The sequence below is a fragment of the Papio anubis genome, chromosome 13, assembly GCF_008728515.1.
Source record: "Papio anubis isolate 15944 chromosome 13, Panubis1.0, whole genome shotgun sequence".
Taxonomy (NCBI): domain Eukaryota; kingdom Metazoa; phylum Chordata; class Mammalia; order Primates; family Cercopithecidae; genus Papio; species Papio anubis.
The window spans coordinates 86,151,655-86,178,777 of NC_044988.1; the positions used below are offsets into that span (position 1 = coordinate 86,151,655).

The 27,123-nt window shown below is 43.4% G+C and overlaps 1 protein-coding gene across 4 annotated transcripts in view; it reads right to left on the reverse strand.

Moving 5' to 3' along the window:
• Positions 1 to 27,123, reverse strand: part of ASTN2 (astrotactin 2) — a 1,032,132-nt gene that overhangs the window by 290,315 nt on the left and 714,694 nt on the right. The gene's annotated exons all lie outside the window — the stretch shown is intronic.

The window sequence follows — 27,123 nt, forward strand, 5'->3', positions numbered from 1 at the left end:
TTATTTAAGATACTCTCTGATGCTCTATACACTGTATATGTGGCTGCTAAATGTCCCCTGGCATAAGCAGTGGCAATCTTGAACTAGGATGTGAGAACTGAGAATAGTGTGTAGTGTTTGAAGAACAAGGGGGCAAGATTAGGCTGAAAAACAAAAAAGAACAAACAAACCTTGGAAAAATAGATGTTTGGTAAAATGGAAGGGCCCTAAGATTTTTTTTTTTTTTGGCTCTAACTTTTCCTTTTACAGATGGGGAAACTGAGGTCTGGAGAAAGGGAATGACTTGCTGAATCACAACCTAATAGGTTAGACTCAAACCCATGTCTTCTGACTCCAGGTTAGTGCTCTTTCCCTTGCTCTAACTTCTTCAGGTGCCTCTATCCCTTTCCTGCAGGTCAGCCCCAGGGAACAGAAGACAGACCTCTGAATGACCCCAGAGAACTGAACCATGAACAAAGTTCTGAGAGGATGGTAATAACAGTGCAGCAGAGGGAGGCAGATTTCATTCTTCCGGACAATAGACCTGCCTAAAAATTAACAGCCTGCCAAGAAAGGTGGTGAGCTTCCTGTTACTGAGGGTGTGCAAGCAGAAAACTCGACAGCCAGTTGGCATGGATGGTATCGAGGGCTTTTCCATATTAAATATGACTTCTGAGGTCCCTTTATATTCAGAAATCCCCAGCATTAAAGACACGAATTATAGTCTGGAGAGGAGGAGGAGAGAAGAGAAGGGGGAGGAGAAGAACAAAAGGAGGATGTTTATTACTTCATTTTGACGCATGGAATGGTCAACCTTGAAATGAAAATCAGAAGCACGAAAACAAAAATACGTGATGCCAAAGCAATGCCTTTGAAGCCTATATCTCAGGCAGTTCAAAAGCACCTGTGAAAGTTTTGAGTGGCTTGGGTCACCTTCCTGTCTGCTCAACATCTCTGCACCCCACTCCAGGCACCTTTGAAGCTCATCATCAATTCATCCATTTAATGAACACTTTCTTCATTTCTGAGTCCAGAGGATGTGACTTTATCACCATCTTCAATACCACCAGCATCACCATCATTATCATCATTGTCTTTGTCATCTGTATTATTCATTGAATCTTTATAGTTTGCTAGAATCTAGCTAAATACTTTATATACATTTTATCACTTAATCTTCACAGTAATCCCAAAAGATAGATATCATTATCTTTAAGTTGAAGACAAGTAACATGAGATTTGGTGTTAACAGATGGTGGAGCTGGTCTGGCTGGGCCTGAGACTTTCTGCCCAGGATGCATGTGCATGATGGTGAGTTTTAAGGCCCACACTCGCCATTTAAACATGCTATTGTGTGTGGGTGTGCCATGGCTGTCTGTGGAGTCATCCTTGTTTATGTCTGTGTGTGCAGGTGATAATGGGTTCTACCCAGATGGTTGGTCTTTGTCTGCAAATCTGGGAGTGTGGAATAATGTGAATTTAAAAAGACAGGCTTCTGGTCAATGGAAGTACCTCCACATAACATGTAACCCTAGCCAGGACTAAATGTCCTCATTCCTCCCTTGTGATGTGGTGGTCTCTGGTGATAGATTTTCCCTGAAAGATGTAGCAGGATGAAGGGGTAGTCCATGCCCTAGGCAGTCAACTGGCATGCACTGAGCACATAGTTGGGTGGAATCCTGTGCTGGGGGGTGCTAAGAACACAGAGACAGATTGATGTGTCCCCTTGTCCTCTAGATCTTCTCAGCCTAGTGGGGAAAACACGAAAATGGCCATGCAGAACAATCGGTGGGGGTTGCTATCAGGAATTCTGCATGTGCCAGGTGCTGCTGCACAAAGTCTCTTCCCTGCAAGATCCCCAGCACTTGTTTTCACTCTGGGCAGGAGAGGCCAGAGTGAGGGTAAGGAGGTAGCTCAGCCTTGGAAGCTGAGAGGAGCCTATGAGGACTGGGCTCCAATTCTGCCCACACTGCATCCTAGCTGTGTAACCTGGAGCAAACCAACCAAATCTCAATGATCTGTTCTGTAACATGGGGATCATAACAGCTACTCAGCTGGCCTTAGTGGAGTGGCAACAATAACAATAGCCTTTTATTGAGCACCTATACTATGCACCAGGCACAGTTGCCAATACTTACTCTTCACCCAACTCTATGAAGTAGGTGTCATTTACATTCCCCATTTAGACATTGAAAAGCTGAAGCACAAAGAAGTTGTGTAACTACCTAAGGCCACAAGGCTGGGAAGTGGGAGATCCCAGGTGGTTTGGCCCCAGATCAAAATTTAGTAATACATTGCTTTCAACCATGAGTTAAGTTTTAAAGTTGATTCAATCTGGCATTTAAATTTTCCAGAATTCTATCAGGTTTAAAAGCAAACCTAATGCTTAAGTCGAGTATATTTTGTACTTTATTATGTAGTAAACATGACTAGATTGTGGTTTTATTTCTCAGCTTGCCTTTCCCTAAGCGTTCACTCAGATAGTTGAATATAGAAGGGTTAATATTTACTGTATGCCTGGCATAGAGTCTTTGTTTCTCTAACAGGTCATGGTAGATGTCTTCAAAAGACATCCTAGCACTCCTCATCACTGCTTGGGTACAGGGTGTGGAAGGACCTGCCTGTGACAGACACAGGCTGTCGAAGCTGGAAGGGCCATAGTGCCTGGGCGTGTGCTGAGCCCAGACAGGCTGCAGCCAAGACGAGGACCTTGCTGCTCCTACAAGAGAGGAGAGAGCTATTCACCACATGCCCCAGGCTCTGTTCTCTATGTGAACTCTTCAAGCCTCACCACCAATGCCACAAGATAGGCATATATTCCCCGTTTAACTGACAAGGAAATGGATTTTCTATGGACTTACACACTGGGTGCATTTGGGAAATGAGATCTGAAGCCAAATCTATCATTTTTCACTTTACCACCCAAGGGTCTCCATTTCAAATCTCTAGAAATGTTCTTACAATTGCAGAGGAGGGAAGGTAATGCCATCTTCTCCATCCCCATGTCCCTCTCCTCCAATCCTTCTGCCTTCCTGTCAAGTCCATCTTAGCTCTGCAAGGAAATCTGACCCCAATGGGACAACGCAAGGAAGTAGAGTGGGCAAACTCAGGGGGCAGGGGCCTGGCTCAGGACACCCCTTCCCGGAGGAAGGTTTTCCTTCCTGAGCTTCCAGAAAGTACAGGGGGACTTGGAGAAATGCAGAAAGAGAGAGAAAATGGAGGGGTGAGAATTAGCCAGCCAATATGGAAGGCTGGGAAGGACGGGGGCAGGCAGGCGAAGATGAAGCCGGAATGAAAAACACAGCAAGGTGTGTGGTCTCTCACAGCAAGCATGGTCTCTCGTGTACTGGGGTCCCTCTGCAACTGCCTGGGCGATGGTCAGAAGTCCTGCAAGGCCTCTGCCAGCAGAGGGCGCCCGGGGCCTTTGCATCGATCAGCTGTTTTTGGAGGCAAAACACGGATGAGAAGAGTAGCTGCTGGGAAAGTTCCGCTGGGCTGAGAACCTCAGATGGAAGCCCAGACAGCAGCTGCAGAATCCACCCACCTGGGAGAGGCGACCAGGGAGCTGGCAGGGTGCTGGCTTAAACTTGGATGCTCAGGAATAATTCAGATTCTCAGCGCTCGTGTGTGTGTGTGTGTGTGTGTGTGTGTGTGTGTGTGTGTGTGTAGTAAAAACTACCACACAACTAATTCGTGTAATAGGAAGACAGAAATAATGGACCATATTTATTGATCGTATCTGTCGCTCATCAGTTATGCTGTAGTTCATGTGCCAACGTGTGTGTGTGTATGTGTGTGTGTGTGTGTGTGTGTGTAGTAAAAGCTGCTAGGTAACTAACCCTAGCAATATGATAATATTTATTGAGATTTACTGATTGCATTTGTTGACCATCTTCTATATTCAAGGCAGTGTGTCAAGATATAGTAGCGTACAGGAATGGAAAACCAAATGTTTTATGTTCTCACTTATAACTGGGAACTAAGCTATAAGGATACAAAGGCATAAGAGTGATGTAATGAGCTTTGAGGACTTGGCAGGGGAAGGTCGGAAAAGGGGTAATAAAAGACTACATATTGGGGCCAGGCACAGTGGCTCATGCCTATAATCCTAGCACTTTGGGAGGCCGAGGCGGAAAGATCACCTGAGGTCAGGAGTTCAAGACTAACTTGGCCAACATGGTGAAACCCCGTCTCTACTAAAAATACACAAATTAGCTGGGCATGGTGGTACACACCTGTAATCCCAGCTACTCGGGAGGCTGAGGCATGAGAATCGTTTGAACCCGGGAGGCGGAAGTTGCAGTGAGCTGAGATTGTGCCAAGACTCTGTCTCCGAAAAAAAAAAAAAAAAGACTACATATTGGATACAGTGTATACTGTTCAGATGATGGGTGCCCTAAAATCTCAGAAATCACCACTAAAGAACTTATCTATCTAGTCAAAAACCACTTGTACCCCCAAAACGACTGAAATTAAAACAGATATAGGAGTGTGTATGCCATTTTAACCTCATAAGAACTCTGTGAGACAAGTACTATCATTATTCCCATTTTATAGATGAAAAAACATGTTCAGAGAGGTTAAGGAACTTGTCCAACTGAGGTCCACGGTTAGAAAGCAGCGGTGGCCAAGACCAAATTCTAACACCCCTAGCTTCCTGCTGAGAGCCCAGCACACAGTACGTACATGCTCAGTGAATTGATCCCAAGCCTGTGCTCCTGATCCCTGGGATAGCTTGACTCATTTAGAGATGAGACCGGGTAGTTCTGTTATTCACCACCACAGTGAAGTGTGCTTTCAACAAGGCATTTTTGAGAGATGCTTGATTAAACAAAGAGTGGCTCTGCTGCTGCTTGAAACACAACATTCACTTATACACACACACACACACACACAAACACACAGACAAGCATCTCCCAAATGTATCTATAAAAACAGTTCAATCTCAGTTGACCTTCTAGGGAAACAATTCATCAATTCTAAAATAGTAGATCTTGGGCCCCAGGGACTCTGGCAGTGAGAGGTCTCCTTCATTTCACACTCATTGGGGCTCTACCCTTTTTCAGGAACTGTTTTGGGTGCTAGGGATACAGCAGTGGAAAATCAGAGGAGATGCCTCCATTCATGAAGACCAGGAGAGAATCAACGTCGCATTGAGGTCTACAAGATCCCTCATAATCTAGACCCTGCCTACTTACTCCTGCTGCCTTATTGTTTGAGCCACAGCCCCCTGGACCACTGTTTTCCTCCTGCTCTGACTGTCCTTAAGTTCCTTTTCTGGGGCATGCTCCCATCCCACACAAGGACCCACTTAGAATTTGCCCTCTCTCTGGAATTTGCTCTCCCTCTGCACCTGGACAACTCCTACTCGTCATTCAGACCATCCACTATTCCTCTGCCTTTTAACAACTCTCCCTGGAATCAGTTCTTTTGTTACACATCCTTATCGTATCTTGCTGTTTTCCTCTATGAAGGGCTTTATCATTTCTAATGATATTTGTGCTCATGGGAGATGTTGTTGGACACCTGTCTTTCCCACTAGACAGTGAGTTCCATGCAGCCCCAAACTATGCCTGTCCAATGTAGTGCTGCCTCCTCAGGGCCCAGCAGTGCAAACTGAATACCTGAGTAAAACTGAGAAAAAATAGGTGCACCACGAACATTTGTGGAAGCAGTGAAGGAAGAAAATCCAGAGACAGTGGTAATATGTGCATGACCTACATCTATTGATGAAGCCCTTTCTGATGTTTTGCCATAGAGTCCCAGAATGCTTCAGGACCCAAAGCGTATTGAGGATTTGAGTCTAATATTCCATAAGAAGCTTCAAAACCCTACTTTCTTCCCCTAAATTCCTAAGTACATACATACTCTGGCTCCCATGGACCTTGGACAGAGGGGCCAGGGGCCACTGAGTCAGTGGGGACTGGATGGGAACAGATGATCTCCCTAAGAAAAGGGTTGGTTGGGCCTCCCATTCTTGGTGTGCATATGTACATTCAGGTAGAGGTAGAGGTGTGGGCACATTCTAAAATGAACAATGCCAGTGGGCAGCAAAGGGCCCCATTGAAAAACCATCATTTCCATAATACCATTCCAGTTTTCCCCAGCTGAAATACATCTTTTCTATCACTTTACTTTCATGCATCTTGTTTGTAAATAGATTCCAGATGTGGCCTTTGGATCTAGTGATAGAAAGTATGGGCTTAGAACTCATACAGACATGGATACAAATTCTAGCTGTGTGACCTTCAGGAGTATCACTTCAAATTTTATGATCCTTAGTGATTTCATCTGTAAAATGGCGATAATGAGTTCAGCTTCAATGTGTGAAGAGGAGGAATTATGTAAAGTTATTTTATTTTATTTATTTATTTTTTTGAGACCGAGTCTTGCTCTGTCGCCCAGGCTGGAGAATAGTGGTGTGATCTCGGCTCACTGCAAGCTCCGCCTCCTGGGTACACGCCATTCTCCTGCCTCAGCCTCCCGAGTAGCTGGGACTACAGGTGCCCGCCACCACGCCCGGCTAATTTTTTGTATTTTTTTTTTTTAGTAGAGATGGGGTTCACCATGTTAGCCAGGATGGTCTCGATCTCCTGACCTCATAATCTGCCCACGTCGGCCTCCCAAAGTGCTGGGATTACAGGCATGACCCACCATGCCCGGCCGTAAAATTATTTTTAATGCTAGCTTATTTTCCTGGTTTCCATACTAGATTCTGAATCTCTCCAAGGTTCTCAGAGGGTCCAGCACAGTGCCTGTCTCACTGTATATGCCCCTGAGCATTTGTTGAACCATGTATAATAGAAGGGGAAGGTCTCTTTACCCTCCCAGGCTACCTGCATATGACCTCTAAATGACAGAAATCCTACAAAACATTTCCACTGAGGATGCACCATGTCTAGCTTCATTCTGATCAGCCATGCTGACAGCAAAGACAAACAAGGGAAGTTGGACTCCTCTGCCACTCTGTTTCACCCTTCCTCAGGTCTTTGCTGCCTGCCACCCTCTTTTAAGAATATGTGTGTTTTGGGTACATTAATACACAGCAACCAGCATGCAAAAGCCATCACCCCTTGGTTCTAGAGAAATTAGCATTTAAATTGAGGTATTTTAGGAAGGTAAATCACCTTAGAGCCAGCCAGCACTGTCTGCAGTCTTTTCTTCCTTGAGGGAAAGCTAGGAGCCTTGGCTTGGGAGCTCCTGAGTTTGCAGGGAGGGGCCCGCTCTCCTTGCCTGGTTCTCTGGCTCTTCCTACACTGGCCAGAAGCCTCAAAAAAGGTTGCCTTAAAATCCCAAAGCTGATGAGGACATATCCCCTGGTGTACACTGTGCCCCATCCCTCTTCTCTGACTGAACTGAGCCTTTATGCCATATGACAAGGATAACTTTGGCTGAGATTTGGTGTCCTCTGAGAACAAGCAGTTGGGAGACCTGTGTTCTCATCTTGGCTCTGTCACTGGCTGGCTGTATGATGTGCAGAAGCCACTGCCCTTCTCTGGAACTGAGAGGAACAGGTTGGTACAAAACGTTTGTCTGAACCTCAGCCTGGGAGGTGCTGGGCTAGATTTTGTAGCTGTTCTGCAGGTGCTGGAGACACCTATAGGGTCTGGTGCTGATAAACTGACGCTAACACTGGTTGGTTGGCACCAGCCCACCCTGAAGCTCTGCCCTTCTTAAGCAGCGGTTAGAAACTATTTTCATATGCTCTACTTCTTAATTATGCGTCATAGTTTAAGTTATCTGGTCAAGCACTCAAGATTTAGTGATTCTTTCATTTAGCCATTTATTCATTCATTCACTCAACAAATATTTACTGTTATTTGTCAGGCATTAGGAATACAAAAATAAAAACGACATTCTCTGTCCTCCAGTTACTCACAGCCTGATAGGAGACACACATGTTTACAAATGCCTCCTATGTATGTGTGCACATGTGTGCAATGTAAATCATTGTTTTGAAAATGTTAAAATGTTTTTCATTCTCCAGAAATCCTATTTGAGCTTTGCCTCTCAAAGCTGACTTTGCAGTGTTTCAAGCTGGACAAGAGTTTCAAAAGCCAGCCTGTGCTGAGAGTGAAGTTTCCTTCTCTATCAAAAGCCAGTCCTGCTGACTCAGATCATTATATTTTATTTTAATATACAGAGTGGGCAGGTGATGGCCTCACAATTGTTCCCACCAGATAAGAAAAGGAAGTACTACGCTCTTCTTTCTACCACTGGTGCTGCAAGGAATTGTTGGAGAGGAAAGTCAAGTGGCCGAGAGTTCAGATGGGAGTGCCTCAATGACCCTCCTCCTGGCCTTTTGGAAGTCAAACCTCCCCTCATTCATCCCAAGTACAAGAGTAGTGTCAATAAACACTTAAGATATTTAAGAATCTTGAGACAGGTGAGCAGGGGTGATTGGGTTTGCTCCCCTAGACCCAGGATATAGTCTGGGAAGTTTGCAAGCCCCTTGTTCAACAAGCCAGCAGGAACTCCTGGGAGAGAGTAGCAGTAAGTCAAGAAGAGACTTGAATTTGGCGCCACTCCCACCAAGTTCTGCATGCACAGGGTAAAGGGGATAAAAAAGTCAAGACTTCCTGGCCCCATAAATATGTACAATTATTATATGTCAATTAAAAATATAAAATTAAACATAAAAAGACCTCTTGGCATAAATCCTTCACTCCCGTGGTGGCAGGGATGGTGGATGAGGCTGGGATTAGAACATTAGAACAAAGGGGGCTTCAGAGTGTTGAGATCTAATGACTTTGGACATTGGCTGTGGGTTCCAATACATTGCTCCTCTCAGAAAACTACCCAAGACCTTCCATACCTCAATGGATGCCAGTGCTAGCTCTCAGAGCCAAGCTCAAACCAAAAAATCACATAGCAAATACCAGCAAGGATCCACAAGAACACATTTGTACAAGAGACCTTCCCTCACCAACCTCTGCCTTCTCTGAGGCCAAGTTAAAGGGTAGGGGAGATTGTTTGGTAAGGGGGAGAGGCAAGGCTGGTGTGGAAAATGCAACTGAGGCAAGACTGGTGGGGAGTTCAACTTTGAGTGGACTTAATGTTTACTCTAGAGAAAATGTTTTGTATCCTTAATCAAAAAATGAAAATACTTTTTTTTTTTTTTTTTTTTGAGATGGAGTCTCACTCTGTTGCCCAGACTAGAATGCACTGGTGTGATCTCGGCTTACTGGAGCCTCCATCTCCCAGGTTCAAGTGATTCTCCTGCCTCAGCCTCCCAAGTAGCTGGGATTACAGGTGTGTGCCACCACGCCCAGCTAATTGTATTTTTAGTAGAGACAGAGTTTCACCATGTCAGCCAGGCTGGTCTTGAACTCCTGACCTCAAATAATATGCCCACCTCACCCTTCCAAAGTGCTGGGATTTCAGGCGTGAGCCACTATACCAGGAGGAAATATGTTTTTGCTATCAGTGGAATGAAAACTTGAGAGAATTATTATGTCAGTTTTATAAAATTAAGACAACAGCATTTTTGCATACTGAGTTGCAGCAAAATAATTTTTGAATGCTTGACTGTGAGAATGGATGGTTATAGGTTAGAGGGATAAAGTCTAAGTTTCATTGAGAAAGTTCAGGGACAAAGGAAACGAAGAGAAGGAAAACTTAATGTAGACTGAGGAGGTTAGGAAGGCTCCCTGGAGGAGGTTAGATTTGACAGACTAGGAGGGGTTAATAAGGAAGAGGGCAGAAAAAGGCGGTGAGGGTGGGGCCCATCCCGAAAGAACAGCATGCACAAAAGTCCATAGGCATGTATGTGTCTGTGTGTGCATGTGTGTGTGAATGGAAGAGGCACAGATATAACACTTACATGGCATGTTCTGGAAATTGCAATAAGCTAAGTTTCAAGATGCTAAAGCAGTGAGTGAGAAGCAAGGATGGAATAGAGCTAGAGGAGGCCACGTAGGGTTCAGATCTCATGGGTTTTCTAAGTGATGCTACAGAAGGTGGGCTTCATTCTAAGGGTGAGGAGATCCACTGTAGGGTTTTCAGCAGGAAAGCAAAACCATCAGATAGGAGCTTCAAAAAGACTGCCTGACTACAGGGTAGAGGATGGACTGAAAAACGGCAGGAAGGAGGGAGGCCAGTTAAGAGGTTTTGCAGTAATCCAGACAAGACATAACCAATTAAGTGGACAACAGAATACAGAGAAGAAGCACAGATTTGAGAGAGAGTCAGGAAATAGAACCTGCTGATCTCCACTGCCAACTGCATGTGGTGGGGAGTAAAAGAAGAGTCATGGTTTTTTGTTCAGCAGGTTTGAGCCCAAGCAGTCAAGCCCATGCTCCTGTGCTGACTCCAGGCACCTGCCCCCCCAAGATTTGCGTATTAGTAGTACTGAGAACCAGAGCCCTCCACACATACCTGAGTTCATTAACCACAGCTAGAAAATAGACCAGTGTGTTTTGTCCCGCCACATATGTCCTCGGCCTCCTTTCTGCCTCTGCTATCTGTCAGTCCACCTCAGCTTAACTGCTAACTGTGAGCCCCACAGAAAGATGGTCAGATCTCAAGCCTAACCCCCAGCATTTCGAGCAGGCCAAGTCACCTCCCAGATGGAGGCTCTCAGAACTGCCATTTGCTCCATGGCAGAATGCAGCTTGTGACCCCTACTGTCCAGGGTGTTTCAAGGACCATGGCTGCAAAGTTGCTTCACTGGCCCGTCCAGTGGCGCATACCCATGGGTCCACTCTAATCACATCTGATGCTCCCAGAAATGATAAGCATTACTGTTACCATTTGATAGGAAAAGAAACAGAGGCAGTGTCAAGAAGTGTCTTATTTAAGGCCTTGCAGGTGTTTTCTTGGCAGAATTGGACTGACTATCAATCCCTATTCTTAATTTCCAACCCAGTCCTGTTTCGACTTGTGCATTCTCAAGGGTTAGGCAGAGTGACCTCTCTATCTGCATGATACCCTCCCTGAACTGTGAACTCCTTCCAGGTATTTGTTTATTTGCAACCTCCTCTGCACTCTCTTGTAGACTTCCCAGACGGACCTCGTGGTGTCATCTCCTTCAGGAAGCTGTCACTGAGTCCCTTCTTTGGAAGCAATATCCTTCTGTTTCCACAGCACTTGACTTTGGCTCTGATCTCAAGATCACCAACTCTGCTAGGTATGATTGTTCTATGCACGTGCTTCCCATCTCAGATTCAATGTTCAGTGCTGCAAGGATCTATGTAACTAGTTTCCCTCAGATCCCTCCTCCTCCTCACAGTCTGATTCCAGGGTTTGGTATAGACACAGTCCCTAATAGCTGTCCTTGAGGCCATCATCCCCTCCCATAGTGACTACTACAATGACCTGTTAACCATGCTTTCTGAATTCAGCCTTGCCCCTTCCAATTCATTTACTATCTTGCAGCCAGAACGATTTTCTGAAATGATGTTTCTAACACAAATATGTCACTAGCTCCATGTATTAGCATTCTATTGCAGCTGTAAAACATCACCACAACGTTAGTGGCTCAAAAAAACATTAATTTATTTTATAGTTCTGTAGGTCAGAAGTCTGACATGGGCTTCTGGGCTAACTTCTAGGTGTTAGCAGAGATGACTCTTTCTGGAGGTTCTAGGGGAGAGTTGACTTCCTTGCCTTTCCCCTGCTTCTTAAGGCTGTCCATACGGCTCATGGCCCCTTTCCTCCATCCTGAAAGCCAACCAAGGCAAATTGAGTCCTTTTTTTGAGACAGAGTCTTGCTCTGTCACCCAGGCTGGAGTGTAGGGGCGCCATCTCAACTCACTGCAACTTCCGACTCCTGGGTTCAAGCGATTCTCCTGCTTCACCCTCCTGAGTAGTTGGGATTACAGGCATGCGCCACCATGCCTGGCTAATTTTTGTATTTTTTTAGTAGAGACAGGGTTTCCCCATGTTGTTCAGGCTGGTCTCAAACTCCTGACCTCATGATCTGCCCGCCTCAGCCTCCCAAAATGTTGAGATTACAGGCGTGAGCCACCACACCCGGTCAATTGAGTCCTTTTCACATCACACACTCACTTCATCCTGTCCTCTGCCTCCCTCTTCCTCTTTAAAGATCCTTTTGATTTCATTGGGGCCACCTGGTTAATCCAGAGACTCTCTTCATCTCAAGATGAACTGACTGGCAACCCTATTCCACCTGCACTCTGAATGTTCTTCTTTCTGTGTAAGATAACTGATAACTTATTCATGGGTTCCAGGGATTGAGACATGGGCATCTGGCATTATTCTGCCTGTCACATTCTAGGCTTTTTTTTTTTTTTCCCTAGGAGGACTTTGTCAATGCCCCTCCTTTCATTTGGGAGTTAGATGTTCCTTCTTTGTGTTTGTGCAGTCCCTGTTCTGCTGCTATGCTAGCATTTTCACACTGGACTGTTGTTCCCAGTCACCCTCTGTCTCCCTCATTGGACCATGAGCACTCAAGAGCAAGAATTACGTCTGTCTTATTCACTGCTGTGCACCCAGCCCTAACGCAGTGTCTGATGCATGCACTAGGGGCTCAAGAAGTGCTTATTCAATAAAGTGCTGAGTGTCTCTTAGCTGAATGGCAATGTAGGGGAGACAATCCATTCAGCTGTGGTACTGCAATTTCCCTCCCATGGGGCCTAGTCACTGCCTTATTCATCTCTGCCTCCCTTGCCATCCTTCCTTCCCTTCCCTAGATACCTAGCACACAGAATAACAAGTACCATTTTTAAAGCTAATATCTATTCATTGTTTACAATGTGCTAGACATTATTCTAAGGGCTTTGCATATACAATCTCATTTCACATGCCCAACAACCATGCAAGGTAAGCACTCTTGTTCTGCTTCTTTTTAGTGAGGGAGCAGAGACATAAAAGAGGAAAAATGCACAGAACTTATAAGGTGAGGTTTGAACAATTTAACTTCATATTCTTAAACACTATGCAAAAATATGCCGGTAAATGTTTAATTTTTCCCCAAATGAAATCCTGAAAAGTAAAGGTTGACTTGTTGTAAATGCCGACGCTGGTTGAATGTCTTAGATGGATGCCCTTTGCTAATGTATATCATGTGTTAGGTTCTCTGCAGGCTTTCTTTCCAACCCTCTCAACAACCTTGTGAGTTAGGTATTATTATCTCCCTGCCAGAGGTGAGGGAACTGGGGCTCGGAGGGGTAAGAACCACTTTCCTGGAGTCATGTACAAGTGAATCAGGGCCACCTGCCTCCACTCTACCACCTATCTCTCCAACCGTAGTCACGCTGGTCTTCTTCCCTCTTTCCTGCCATGCTCATTTATACACAGGTGTGCATGAGCACACACACACACACATACACACGCACACACACATACACACACCACACATACCCCCATACATACACAGAGTCACAGTGAAGCCTGCGTTACACAAAGCACATGTCTTCCCTCTCTAAATGCAAAACAATTTCCATCAGTGGCACCAAACTCACTTAAGCATTCCAGGCATGGCTGTTACTAACTTCTGCCCTGGTAATTGCGATCCCTGAAATTGAAAGAAATTGCAGGCTAGAGAAACATTATCTTCTCCTCAGCCACTTCACCCTCCATCTCCTTCCCTGTGTATTAGCACTGGGATTCCTTGTCCTGTCATAACACTGAGAACAAGCTGGGCTGCTGTCACCAGGGCCTCTTCCAGAACTTTCCCCTCTACTCAAGGAGGAGAGTGAAAGGCCCTCACACCTTGACATAAAACTTTAGAGATGTGGCTGGAGAAAAGTCAACATTACTAGGCATTTTTCTGACAAAGTATTATCATTATGTCTGTTTTCCAGATGCTATAAATGAGATTCAGAGAGGAAGATTAGCCTTGCCCCAGAAGCTAAACACAAATTGAAACCTAATGATGGCCTCCTTAACAGATCTGCAGGGTCAGAGCGAATAACTCCCCGGTTCAAAGTGGCAGCTGGGCTCCTTGATGAGGGGGTACCTCTTAGTCCAGCCCTCCTGCTCCAGCTCCAGTCTTAACTCCAGGGCTGCAGGATGCAGACTACCAATCCCTGAGGGGTCTAGCTGCTTATTTTATCACAGCTAAGGGCAGAAGCCCATATCCCTGTAACTTTCAATATGTTTCCAGTTCAATTAGGATCTTCATATTCCAGTGTTCGGAGTATTCTCTAATCTTAGGAATCCTCTATCCCACACCACCCTTTCACTACACACTTGTCAAGGGCAAGGCCTGGACTCCGTTCATATCATGGTTATCTCAAGGGTCTAGAATAAGAGCAGACACATAGTATGTAAAACACTTGCCAGAGGCCGGGCGCGGTGGCTCAAGCCTGTAATCCCAGCATTTTGGGAGGCCCAGACGGGCGGATCACGAGGTCAGGAGATCAAGACCATCATGGCTAACACGGTGAAACCCCATCTCTACTAAAAAATACAAAAAACTAGCTGGGTGAGGTGGCGGACACCTGTAGTCCCAGCTACTCGGGAGGCTGAGGCAGGAGAATGGCATAAACCGGGGAGGCGGAGCTTGCAGTAAGCTGAGATCCGGCCACTGCACTCCAGCCTGGGCGACAGAGCCAGACTCTGTCTCAACAACAACAAAAAAAACCACTTGCCAGATGAGTCCGGGGGTGAAGGCGACAAACTCTCCCTGAATCCTAGTGCATGTTATCATCATTCCTTATGCACCCAGTCCTGTCCTGGACAGGGAGCCAGGATGTCCAGGTTTTATCAAGCTGTGCCAATAACTTGCCATGTGATCTTGAGCAAGTCATTTCCCATCTCTAGGGAGTGTTTAAGCCCTGAGGTCATTTATTTGAATAATACAAGTGTCCCCACATGGCTCCAGTATGAAGGGCTAAGGGAAAGTTCTCAAGATGGGAAGACCTATTCTCATAGGTATCTTGTGTCTTCTCTCTCACCTTTTTGGAAGCAGTCTTTGCAGTCACACACCTGCATTTGCATCCTGGTCCACCTCCCATCCCCTGTGTAACTCTGGTTGGACAAAACATTGAACTTTTCCTGGGCCTTTGTTTCCTCATCAGAAAAATGGAAATAATAGTCATCCTTGCCTCACATACTTGCTGTAAAAATGAAAAGAACCCATAAAATGAATTGCTTTCAGAAGGCCTGAAAATAGCAGGCTCTCAATAAACGGTAGCTATTGCTGCTGTAAAATGCACCACTCTAGCGCATTTTAATTTAACACACTCAAAAAGCTTGTTGTGATTAGGCATAAGAAGGATGCAAATGGACCTCAAACCCTTTTCTTCTCCTCCTGCCCTGACAGCATGCACAATTTGTCCAAGCCACATGAGAGAGCTATAATGAGAATATCGGACATATGGTCACTAATTTGGGATTATTTTCTTTACATCATGGGAATCCTTCCCCCCGTGCCACTGGTAAATTTGATTCTTTCCTAACTACAGAACTTACCCACAACCTCTGGTGGAGTTGGTAAAGCTAAAAGAGATGCTCCCGGCACCATAAGTTGAGTATCTCTCTTCCTATCAAGGCATGCACTGAAATTGCCATGGTTTGTCTGTTTCCCTACTTTTGGGGGGCAGGAACTAACTGATAGGGTTTGGATGTTTATCCCCTCCAAATCCCATGTTGAAACATAATCCCCAGTGTTGGAGCTGGAGCCTGTCGGAGGTGATTGGATCATAGGGGTGGATCCCCATGGATGGTTTAATACAATGAGGTGACAAGTGAGTTCTCTTTCAGTTAGTTCACACAAGACCTGGTTGTTCAAGTGAGTGTGGCACCTTGCCTTCTCTCTCGTGCTCCCACTCTCGCTATGTGACATGCCCAGCTCCCCCTAGCTCCCAACATGCTTATAAGCTTCCCAAGGCCCTTCCCAAAAGCAGATGCTGGAGCCATGTTTGTACAGCCTGCAGAACTATGAGCTAATATATTCCTCCTTTCTTTAGAAATTACCCAGCCTCAGGTATTTCTTTATAGCAATGCAAATAGTCTAACACACTAACTGTCTTCTCTCTCCTTCTGCAGCTCCTAACAAACTACTCGGTGCATACTTGGTATCCAATTCGAAAATGTTTGTAGAATTGAGCCTTCAGTAGACTGGACAGCAAATTAAAGAAAAAATAATGTTAAAAAACTCTTAAAGCAAAAGATAGAAAATAATCAAAGCCACGTTGTAACTGACCACACAGCATCAATTCGTTTGTTACTTCATTCCTTGTAGCAGTTAGAAAGAAAGAACTTTTTTGAATATTAACATTTAAAACCAAGTCATAACATGGACTTTGGAATCAGAACATATGGCATAAATATAGCTGGTTTTGGTGTGAATTTGTGGCTGGGGTCACATTTCTGAAAGTTTCTTCTTCCCTTTTGTCTTTCCCACTCTCCCTGGGGCACCTTGGAAGTCTATCTATATAGCCACCTCTAATGATGAGAAACCTGCTGCAGTAGAAGAAAGTCTAATGCAATTGCTTTCTTGTTCACTCTTTCTCTCTCTCTCTCTCTTTCTCCTCTTTCCCTCTCTCTCTTTTTTATTAGTCATTAGCAATGGAGAAAGAAAACACCCAAAGACAATAGAAAGGCAGTAATATTCGCATGTGCTTTCTGCAACACTGCATAATGAGGAGCCCTGACCATCTCGCATATTCCTTCTTGTTCAATTCCAACAGTCCTGTCATAAGTTGGAGCCACAAGCAGAACCCAGCTAGTGTGGACATTAGCCAGTTTGCTGCATAACAAAGGTGAAGTGTACATGCTGTTACAGGACAGTTGGAAATTATTGTTAAGTGCTCCTTAACACTAAGGGATATCAAGACTTTAAAAGGGCCTAGAAAAATACAAATCCAATCAATGAATAGAATTTTTGTTCTTTTCAAAATTTGACATAGAAATGTAATTGAATCCAGTTTGTAAGATCCTGAATCCAGCTTCCCACCTTCTTAGATACTGGTTATGTTGCCACATACAATCACACAATCATGCTAAGCCTCAGGTTTGTCTATAATAACCTACTCCACTCATAGAGAGAGGGCCTTAAACCATACCTTTTACTAGATGTGCTACCCTAAGCAGGTTGTTAAATTTCAGGAGACTCAGTTACCTCACTCATAAAATGAGGATCATAATAGTACCTACTTTTATAAATTCAATTATGAGGATTAAAAGAGACAATGCATATAAATAGCCTGTGTGGTTCATGGGTGGTAAGAGGAACAATAACTATAAACAGCCTATGTATATATTTGCCTGTGAGGTTGGTTACTGTTACTATGGTTATTTATTTCCTAGTAAGAAGTTCAGAGTTAAAGTTCTGCTTCCACTCTTGCAAGTTTGGACAAGTTAGCATTTCTTACTAAGTTTCAGTCTCCTGATATGTAATGGGGACAAAATAACAGTACCAGTGTTGCTGAACTGTTGTGGAATTAGCAAGATAATGCATGCAGCATGGCACTGCGCACATCATACTGTGTGCACCATAGGTGTTAACTATTGTTATTGTTATTACTATTATTATTAGAAATGTGATTTAGGTTTAAAAAAATAATATGCAACAGAAAATCCCAGAGAATCAACAACAAAATACTGCTGGAATTAATAAGTGATTATGACAAGCTTGCAGGACACAGATTTACATACAAAAGTCTATTGCTTTCCCATATGCTGACAGTAAACAATTATAACTTGAAATTAAAAACAAAACATCATTTACATTAGTACCAAAAAATAAAATACTTGGGTGTAAATCTAATGAAATACATAGAAGATCTATATACAGAAGACTACATAACTCTGATGAAAGGAAATAAAAGATCGAAATAAATAAAAGGAGATTCCATGTTCATCTTCAATATTGTTAATATGTCAGTTCTTTCCAACTTGATCTATAGATTCAGTGCAATCTCTATCAAAATCCTAGTAAGTTATTTTGTAGGCTTGACAAACTGATTTTAAAGTTTATATGAAAAGGCAAAAGAGCCAGAATAGCCAAGACAATATTGAAGAAGTAAAACAAAGTCAGAGGACTGACACTACCTGACATTTAAGACTCACTATAAAGCTAGAGTAATCAAGACAGTGTGAAACTGGTGAAATGACAGACAAAGAGATCAATGGAACAGAATAGAAAGCACATAAATAGACCCATGCAAATCTAGTCAACTGATCTTTAACACAGAAGCAAAGGCAGTTCAATGGGGAAGAGGTAGTCTTTTTGACAAACGGTGCTGAAACAAATAGACATCCATGTGCCAAGTAAAAAGAAAGGATGAAGAAAGGAGAAAGAAAGAAAGACAAAAATCTAGACATAGATTCTACACTTTTCCCAAAATAAAAATAACTCAAAATTATTGTAAGTCTAAATGTAAAAACCTACAAAACTTCTAGAAGATAACATAGGAGAAAAATTTTGGTAACCTTGGATTTGATTATGTGTTTTTAGATACAACACCAAATATATGATCCATGAGAAAAAACTGTTAAGTTGAACTTTATTAAAATGAAAACTGCCGCTCTGTGAAAGACACTTTGTTAAGAGAATGAAAAGACACGCTATAGACTGGGAATATTTGCAAAACATACATCTGCTAAAGCATATCCAAAATATACAAAGAATACTTAAAATTCAACAAGAAAACAAACAGTACCATTAAAAATGAGCAAAAGAGCTGAACAGACACCTCACCAAAGAAAATATACAGATGGCAAATGAGCATATGAATGTACACACATCATCCCATGTCATTCTAGAATTGCAAATTAAATGACAACAAAACACCACTATATAACTATTGGAATAGCTAAAATCCAAAACATTAACAACAACAAATGCTGGCAAAGATATGGAGAAACAGAAAGAGTTAATTGCTGTTGGGAATGCAAAATGGTACGCCACTTTGGAGAATCGTTTGGCAGTTTCTTAAAAAGCTAAACAGTCTTAGCACAAAATTCAGCAATTGTATGCATTCCTTAATATTTACCCAAATGAGTTTAAAACATGTCCACACAAAACTCTGCACATGTTTATGTGATCTTACTCATAATTGCCAAGACTTGGAAGCAACCTAGATGTCCTTTAATAGGTGGTTGAATAAACAAATATCCATATAATGAAATATTATTCTGCAACTTTAAAAAATGAGCTGTCTAGCCACAAGAAGACATGGAGGAATCTTAAATGCACATTGCTACAGGAAAGGAGCCAGTCTGAAAGGGCTTCATACTGCATGGTTCCAACTATATAACATTGTGGAAAAGGCAAAGCTACAGAGACAGTGAAAAGATCAGTGGTTGCCAGGAGTTCAGAGAGAGAGGCAGAAAGAGGAACAAGTGGAGCACAGGGGATTTTTAGGGCAGTGAAAGTATTCTGTATATTCTGTATGATACTGTCGTGGTAGATACATGATATTATGCATTTGTTCAAACCCATAGAACTATACAACACAAAAGGTAAACTGGGGGCTTTATTAACTAATATTGAATCATATATTGGCTTATCCATTGTACACATTTCACAACACTAATGCATGATGAATAATAAGAGGAGAAACTGGAAGGAAAAGTGGAGATAATATATGAGAGCTCTGTACTTTCTGCTTAATTTTTCTATAAAGATAAAACTGCTTTAAAAATAAAATATATTAATTTAATAATAACATGCATAGTCTAGGTATTTTTTGTAGTAAATTCTATTGTTACAAAGTGGGAGTCAATGAACTATACATCTCTAGGCAATCTGATGTCCACCTATTTTTTTTGTTATACTTTGAGTTCTGGGGTACATGTGCAGAATGTGCAGGTTTGTGACATAGGTATACACGTGCCATAGTGGTTTGCTGCACCCATCAACCTCAACCCATCTACATTACGTATTTCTCCTAATGCTATCCTTCCCTGACCCTCCCACCTGGTGACAGGCCCTGGTGTGTGATGCCTACCCCCCTGCCTACCCCCGCTGTGTCCATGTGCTCTCATTGTTCAACACCCACTTATGAGCGAGAACATGCGGTATTTAGTTTTCTGTTCTTGTGTTAATTTGCTGAGAATGATGGTTTTCAGCTTCATCCGTATCCCTGCAAAGGACATAACTCATCCTTTTATATGGCTGCATAATATTCCATGGTGTATATGTGCCACATTTTCTTTATCCAGTCTATCATTGATGGGCATTTGGGTTGGTTCCAAGTCGTTGCTATTGTGAACAGTGCCGCAATAAACATACGTGTGCATGTGTCTTTATAGTAGAATGATTTATAATCCTTTGGGTATATACCCAGTAATGGGATTGCTGGGTCAAATGGTGTTTCTAGTTCTAGATCGTTGAGGAATCGCCACACTGTCTTCCACAATGGTTGAACTAATTTACACTCCCACCCACAGAGTAAAAGCATTCTTATTTCTCCACATCCTCTCTAGCATCTGCTGTTTCCTGTCTTTTTAATGATTGTCATTCTAACTGGTGTGATGTCCACTTATTTTTGTAAATAATGTTGTATTGGAACACAGCCACATCCATTTGTTTTTGCATTGTTTATGGTTCCTTGGGTATTACACTGGCACAGTTGAGTAGTTGTGGGAGAGACCACGTGTCCTAAAGCTGGAAGTGTTACTATTTGACCTTTTACAGAAAAAAATTGGCAATCCCTGTTGTATAGACTTTTAAGCTGAAAAGTGTGTTTAGGAGTTGTTTAGTTTAATTACCTAAAAAAATAAAAATAAAAATGCTAGAATTCTTGCAACCACATCATTCCAGGAGGAAAAAATTTATAGTCTAACCTCTCCAACAAGTATGAACTTCGACGCAATAATCTCAAGATTATTGTGGGAGAAATCAACTTCTCTTCCCTTGCTATTCCTGTAACCCACCAGGCCCACACCTTCTGATCTAGAAATAGCATGTCAGAGTAGAACCTGGACATGGACTCATCACTCACAGCCTTCATTCTGAACCAGTTTTTGTCACTCAAACCCACCCTGCTTCTGAACTTCTTGGTGCTAACTTTTGCTCATGCCCCTGCCACCAACTCCTGCTTCCAATTTTTAGTTTCAATGCCAGATCTGGGTGCCCCAGCTATGGCCTAAGCTCCTTTGGATCCATTTAAATGAAAAATGCAATGATAGGCTAAATAATGACCTTCAAAGATATTCAGGTTCTAATTCCTGGAACCTGTGAATGATACCTTACGTTGTGGGCTGAATTATCCCCTCTCCCCTGCAAAAAGAAAATCCTCATATACTAAAATTTTCAGAGTCACCCCCTCCCTGAGAACTGCAGAATGTGTCTGTATTCAGAGATAGGGCCCTTAAAGAGGTAACTGAGTTAAAATGAGGTCATTAAGATGGGTCCTAATCCAATCTGACTGGTGTCCTTTTAAGAAGAGGAAAATTGGACACATTGACAGCAGGAATGTGCACACACAGAGGAAAGACCAGGTGATCACACAGAGAAAAGGCAGCCATCTGCAAGACAAGGAGTGGAGCCTCGGAAGAAACCAGCCCTGCTGATGTTTTGATCTTGGACTGTTAGCCTCCAAAACTGTGAAAAATAAATTTCTTTTGCTTAACCCATCCAGTTGGTGGCATTTTGTTTTGACAGCCCTAGCAAGCTAATGTATCTTATGTGGCAAAACGGACTTTGCAAAGGAACACTCTACTAGTCTAACTTTCCATCTGCATTAAATCAAATATTTAAAAGTGGGGAGAGTATCTGGATTATCTGTGTGGACCCTAAGCACCATCACGTATATCCCTGTAAGTGGCAAACAGAGGAATATCTGAGTACGGAAGAGACAGAGGTGATGTAAACATGGAACAAGAGATTGGAGTGATGTGGCCACAAGCCAAGGAATGCTGACAGCTGAGTGAGACAAGTAATGGCTTTTCCCTGGGAGTGTCCAGAAGAAAGCCCTCCTAATACCTTAATGGTAACCCTACAAGACTCAGTTTGGTTGTGGCCACCAGAACTATGAGTGAATACATGTGTGTTTTTTTAAATTACTAAGCCTGTGGTAATTTGTTACAGTAGCTATGTAAAACTAATGCATGTGCTTTTTCAGATAAAAATTGTTTGGGACTTAGTTTGTCCTCCTCCACAGTCACTCAACTTTCAAGCAGGCATCAGACAGCCACTTAACCACTGTCTTGTCCAAATGAGAGCAGCATGCTGATTTAAGCTACATTTCTAGGAACTCTGCAGAGCGCAAGCTCTAGGGGCTCAAACTTAGTCTTAACAGATGCCAGAGCTAACGGTCTCAGACCTATTACAGAACCTATCTAAACCTCAATTTCCTAATCAGTAAATGTGGATCAAATTATCAACATTCTAAGGTTGTTGTGATGATTTTAAATGATATAAGTCACAGAAAGAACACATTTTCTGGAATAAAGTTATTTACATTCTCAACAAGTAATATTAATGATTTCTACCATTAAATTGTTTGGGACTCTCCAGTAATTCTGAGTCTAACAGATTTCCATTTCCCAAAGCCACTGAAAGAACTTGCAAACCCATGGCTTGGGGCTTAGCTCTGGTACCTATTCAGTGAATTTGTACCAATAAATATTTATTCTAAACCCTACCCCCAACTCCCTTCCACTAGTCAGCCTTCTTCTAGCAGCAGCTGGAAAGTCAGCTCAATTTGGCCTCCATCCCTGTTACTTCCCTCTCTCATTCCTTGGTATCTCCAGTTATCTATAAGATGCTCGGAATAAAACACACACACACACACACACACACACACACACACACACACGGTCATTGGCGAGTTCAATCCTGCTATTTTGCACTAAGGGAAACTGAGTGGCTTAAATTCAGAAAGGCAAAGTGATGTACTCAAGGTCACAGAGCCAATAAGTGACAACTCTGTGATTAAAGTCCAGGTTTCCAGGGTGCTGTCTATTATGCCACACTGTGTCTCACTTGCTAGGTCTGTCTCTCCAAATCCTCCACCCTGAAGTAGAGTGCTTCCGCCTACAGCTCCTGCTGAAATGGGAAAAGCGTTTCCTGTCCATAGGCCAGTCCCCTCTCCTTCCCTCTTTTGAGGACTCCTTTCCTCAGGACAGTTCTTAGGGAGGAAACTGATAAGAGGACTCCAAGCAGGTGGTGCAAAGCTGTGAGTCGCCATGCCCTTGTGTTGGAGAATGTGGCAACACACCTAATAGTCCTCCTTCCCCGCAGGAAGCCAGGAAACCAGCACTTACCCGGAGTGCCTTCCCGCTCTGTCAGCAATCCAGACCATATGGTTAATTAGCTAAAATTTGCGACTGCATCTGTGAAGCTATTTTTCTTTTTGGCATGCGTGAACTTAATTACCGAAGACATGAGAAGTTCCTGGCCCACTGGGATCATGGTGGGCATGGGTGTCACAGAACAAGCCCATGGCTCAGGGTGTGAGATATGTGGGTGGTTGAGAGTTTGAGAAATGGAGGATAGAGAGAGTCTCTTGACTGGAGGAGGATGGAGTCTTTCTTCTGGTGTTTATGTAGACATATTAGTAGAGAATTTCATTGTGAGACACAATGTCACAAGGGCCCCCATCTGTGTATGTTAACAAGCATCCTCAAAAAACAGTCAAACCCCTTGCATGGTAGAATGTAGGGCTTATTGTCTTATTACCCACTGCTCTGCAAATTCTATCATTACGTGCTCCACAGAATATTTATCTTCCCAGAACATATCACCGTCTCCCCAGCACATAGGACAGGGCCTGTAACGTAGAAGGTGTCCAGTAAAGATGGCTGATTGGCCCAATGGATGAGACCAATCATCTTCTTCTGAGACTTCAGTTTCTCATCGGTAGAAGGAAGATCATAAAAAAGTTACACGCTGTCATTTGTTGAGGATTAAATGAGATATAGTACATAGAACACCTATCACAGGCCCTGATATGATGACAGGTGTTTGATAAGAATTTGTTGAATGAATGAATGAATGAATGAGCAGCAGATTCATACAGAAACTGAATGCCATTACTAGAAGCAGCCTGAGAGATAAAAATCTAGTCCAGTCACTCCACTGTGCCTCAGTTTCCTTCCCTGTAAAATGAGGCCAATAAAATCACCTCCTTTATTGGATTGTTTGGGAATCAAAATAGCATGTAGAACTTTTAGAAGAGTGCCTGGAATGTAGTAAGAACTCAATTAATATTGCTGCTGCTGTTGTCATGAATAATCGAAAATGGGAAAACTTATTGCTAGCAAAGAAAAAGGCCTTGCCCAAAGAATAGCAGTTTGTGGTGTGTCCGGCATTGTAACTTGGAGCTCCTTCTCTCAGTTCATGCTGCTATTTCCTAGGCAGAAGGGGCTTGCCATGCCAGGAGAGTGCCAGGGCTCAAAGGACAGACATGTGCTAGCTCTCAGGGGTCACTGGTATGACAAAGGAGACGAACTCCCTTTTCCCTCTTTGGAGGACACCCAGGCTAAGAAGTAAGGTCCAGGGTTATTTTGGACATTACTGACAGAAGAATCTTATCTATCAGGAGCTCTGTGATGCCCCCAAACATAGTTTTGCAGATTGTGCCACAGCTGAGAGGGCAAATGGAGACTGAAATTCATCCCTGTTCTGCAAGCCAAGCTTAGTGCCTATGCAGGGATGTGTCTCCTTTTTTCAATTCACACACAGGCAATGTATTGGCAGCTATGGCCTCGGAGCTTTCTCTGGGATCAACGGACAGCTTGAGGGTGGGAGAACTTGAACCCCAGGAACACTGGGGCAGGTGTTACATGGGACCAGGGCCATTGTCTGTTATACTCATCTCTGTATTCCCAAGGCTGTCTAGTATAGTGCCTGGTTTAGTGGACACAAACACATATTAGATAAATAAGCCACTGTGTTCTTTTTATTTTTTTTTTTTCTTTTAGAGACAAAGTCTTGCTCTGTCACCCAGGCTGGAGCACAGTGGTGCTATCATGGCTCACTGTAACCTTAAACTTCTGGGCTCAAGCATTCCTCCTGCCTCTGCCTCTGCCTCCCAAGTAACTGGAACTACAGAAGCTCACCACCATGCCCTGCTAATTTTTTAACTCCTTTGTAGAGACAAGGTCTCCCCCATGTTGCCCAGGCTGGTCTTGAACTCCTAGGCTCTAGCTATCATCCCCATCTCAGCCTCCTAAAGGGCTGAGATTCAGGTCTGAGCCACCACGCCTGGCCCATGGCATTCTTAATAGCTATCATAGACTCTACCACATGGTATGGGCCCAGTTTGTGCTGGATAAATGGATGACTGAAGAAAAGCGCGTGTGAGAAATTATTTCCTAGACCTTTAGCCCTATAGAGTAAAAGCAGATAATTTATTGAGGGGCACTGAGCTGTAAACATTTTCTACCTTAAGTCTCACAACATACATAACCGATTGTTCACAATTTACCTATGAGAGCTGTGAGGCTTAATAAGGTAGAGGGATTTGCCTGGGGTCATGCAGCTCCTAAGGAGCAATAACAATATCGGAACCTGTGTTTTGCTGCTACCAGTGCCTGTTTTCACGACTATGCTCTTCTCTTCTGGGTCACTGACTTGGCTAGTGAGAAATACACCATTCCCTCTGTCCGCTATGCTATTTCTTTCTGCTTGTATACTGATGACTGTTTTACTTCATTTAGGCCTCTGCTTAATTGTCACCTCCTCCAAGAAGCCTGCCACGATCACCTTGTATAAAGCAAAACTTTCCAATTCCTCATCCTTCTTTATTTTTCTTTATATCACTTACAACCACTGAAAATACATGTTGATTTTCTCTCTGCTGCTGCCCCATCCCCATCTCTTCCCAGAATGTTATTTCTATGAGGGCCAGGACCTTAATCTCTCTTGTTAACTGCTGTTTTACCAACATCCAGAATGGTACCTGACACATAAGCCTGCTCAGCACGTGTTTATGAAATGACTGACAGGATGACTGAATAACCTTGGGTCAGGTAGTTAAATATCTGTTTAATGTCAGATATGATCTTTCTCTTGCAGGATCCTGGTTTCTTTATCAATCAGAAAGGATACGAAGCACCAGACCTGAGGCTTCCCTATAAATATGGGAAGGGCTATCAGGACAGGTTTAGGAGCTTACCAAAACAAGTAAGATATCATTATTATCATTGTTAAGCACGTGTGCACACACCCCATGGACACAGATCTTTCAACCTCTCCAGGCAGAAAATCCAGGTGACTGCCAAAACTTCCCTGCCTTGCCAGGGCTGAGATGCACAGGCTAACCTCAAAGTGCCAGCTTTTGCCACACCCGGGAGAAAAGCCTCCACTAAGCCAAATCAGTGTCTCAGTGTTAAGACTGTTTTTTGAACAGAAAAGTATGGGGCAGCTTTTGTGGCACCAACACTTGGTGGCCACATAATATTGGGTGACTCACTTGAACAAAACCAAAGTAACAGTAACACCCATCTTTGAGGGCACTTGCTAGAATCAGATGAATGAATGATTTTGAAAACACTTTGTGACATACAAAGCTTAACACTGATGTAAGACCTAACCTTATATGTGAAAGCCAGGCTGAGCAATTCAGACCTGATTGTGACTTGGGAACAATGGGAGGATTCCTAGCAAGGAAGAGACACACTAAGGCACATCTTTGGGAAGCAAACCTGGTAGTGTGTGCAGGCTGGGTCTCCTCTGCTGCAGGTTCCTTTTTTAACTTCTAGATTGTGCCTGGGGAAGGGGGAGGGGAGAGAGGTAAAGTCTGCAGTGTGGGAAATCCCACTTTGACTCTACCACTTGCAGAAGGGAGTGGGGGTGGCAGGGAACAGGCTTGGGTGACAGGCACCACTTGTGCCACCCTGATTAACTGGGAAAATGCAAATCTGCACTTCCTTCTCCGCCGCAGCTAACAAGATAATGAATATTTTCATCAGCTGCAGAGAATACAAACATCTGTAGGAACACCAAACCTACTCTCAAGGGTTGGGGGAGGAGAGGAGGACGCGGAGGTGGGGAAACGCAGCTTCTCTGCAGATTTAGGGAAGAGGAAATGTGCTCAGATGCTGGAAGGATGGTTGGGAGCTGGAAATGGGCAGCTCTGGCTGGCGTCTCCTGTGCATGGTACAACGGGGAATAGCTAACTGTCTGCCACCCCTCATATCTGCTATTCATTCGTGGTTGTGCATGTTGTCACTTTGTCCATCAACCTTCAATTTATTCACCTGCACCTACATCAATCCCTCTGCCCTTCCAGTCATCAAGTCACTGGATGCTGAATGCTATTGTGTTCCAGGCATGAACCC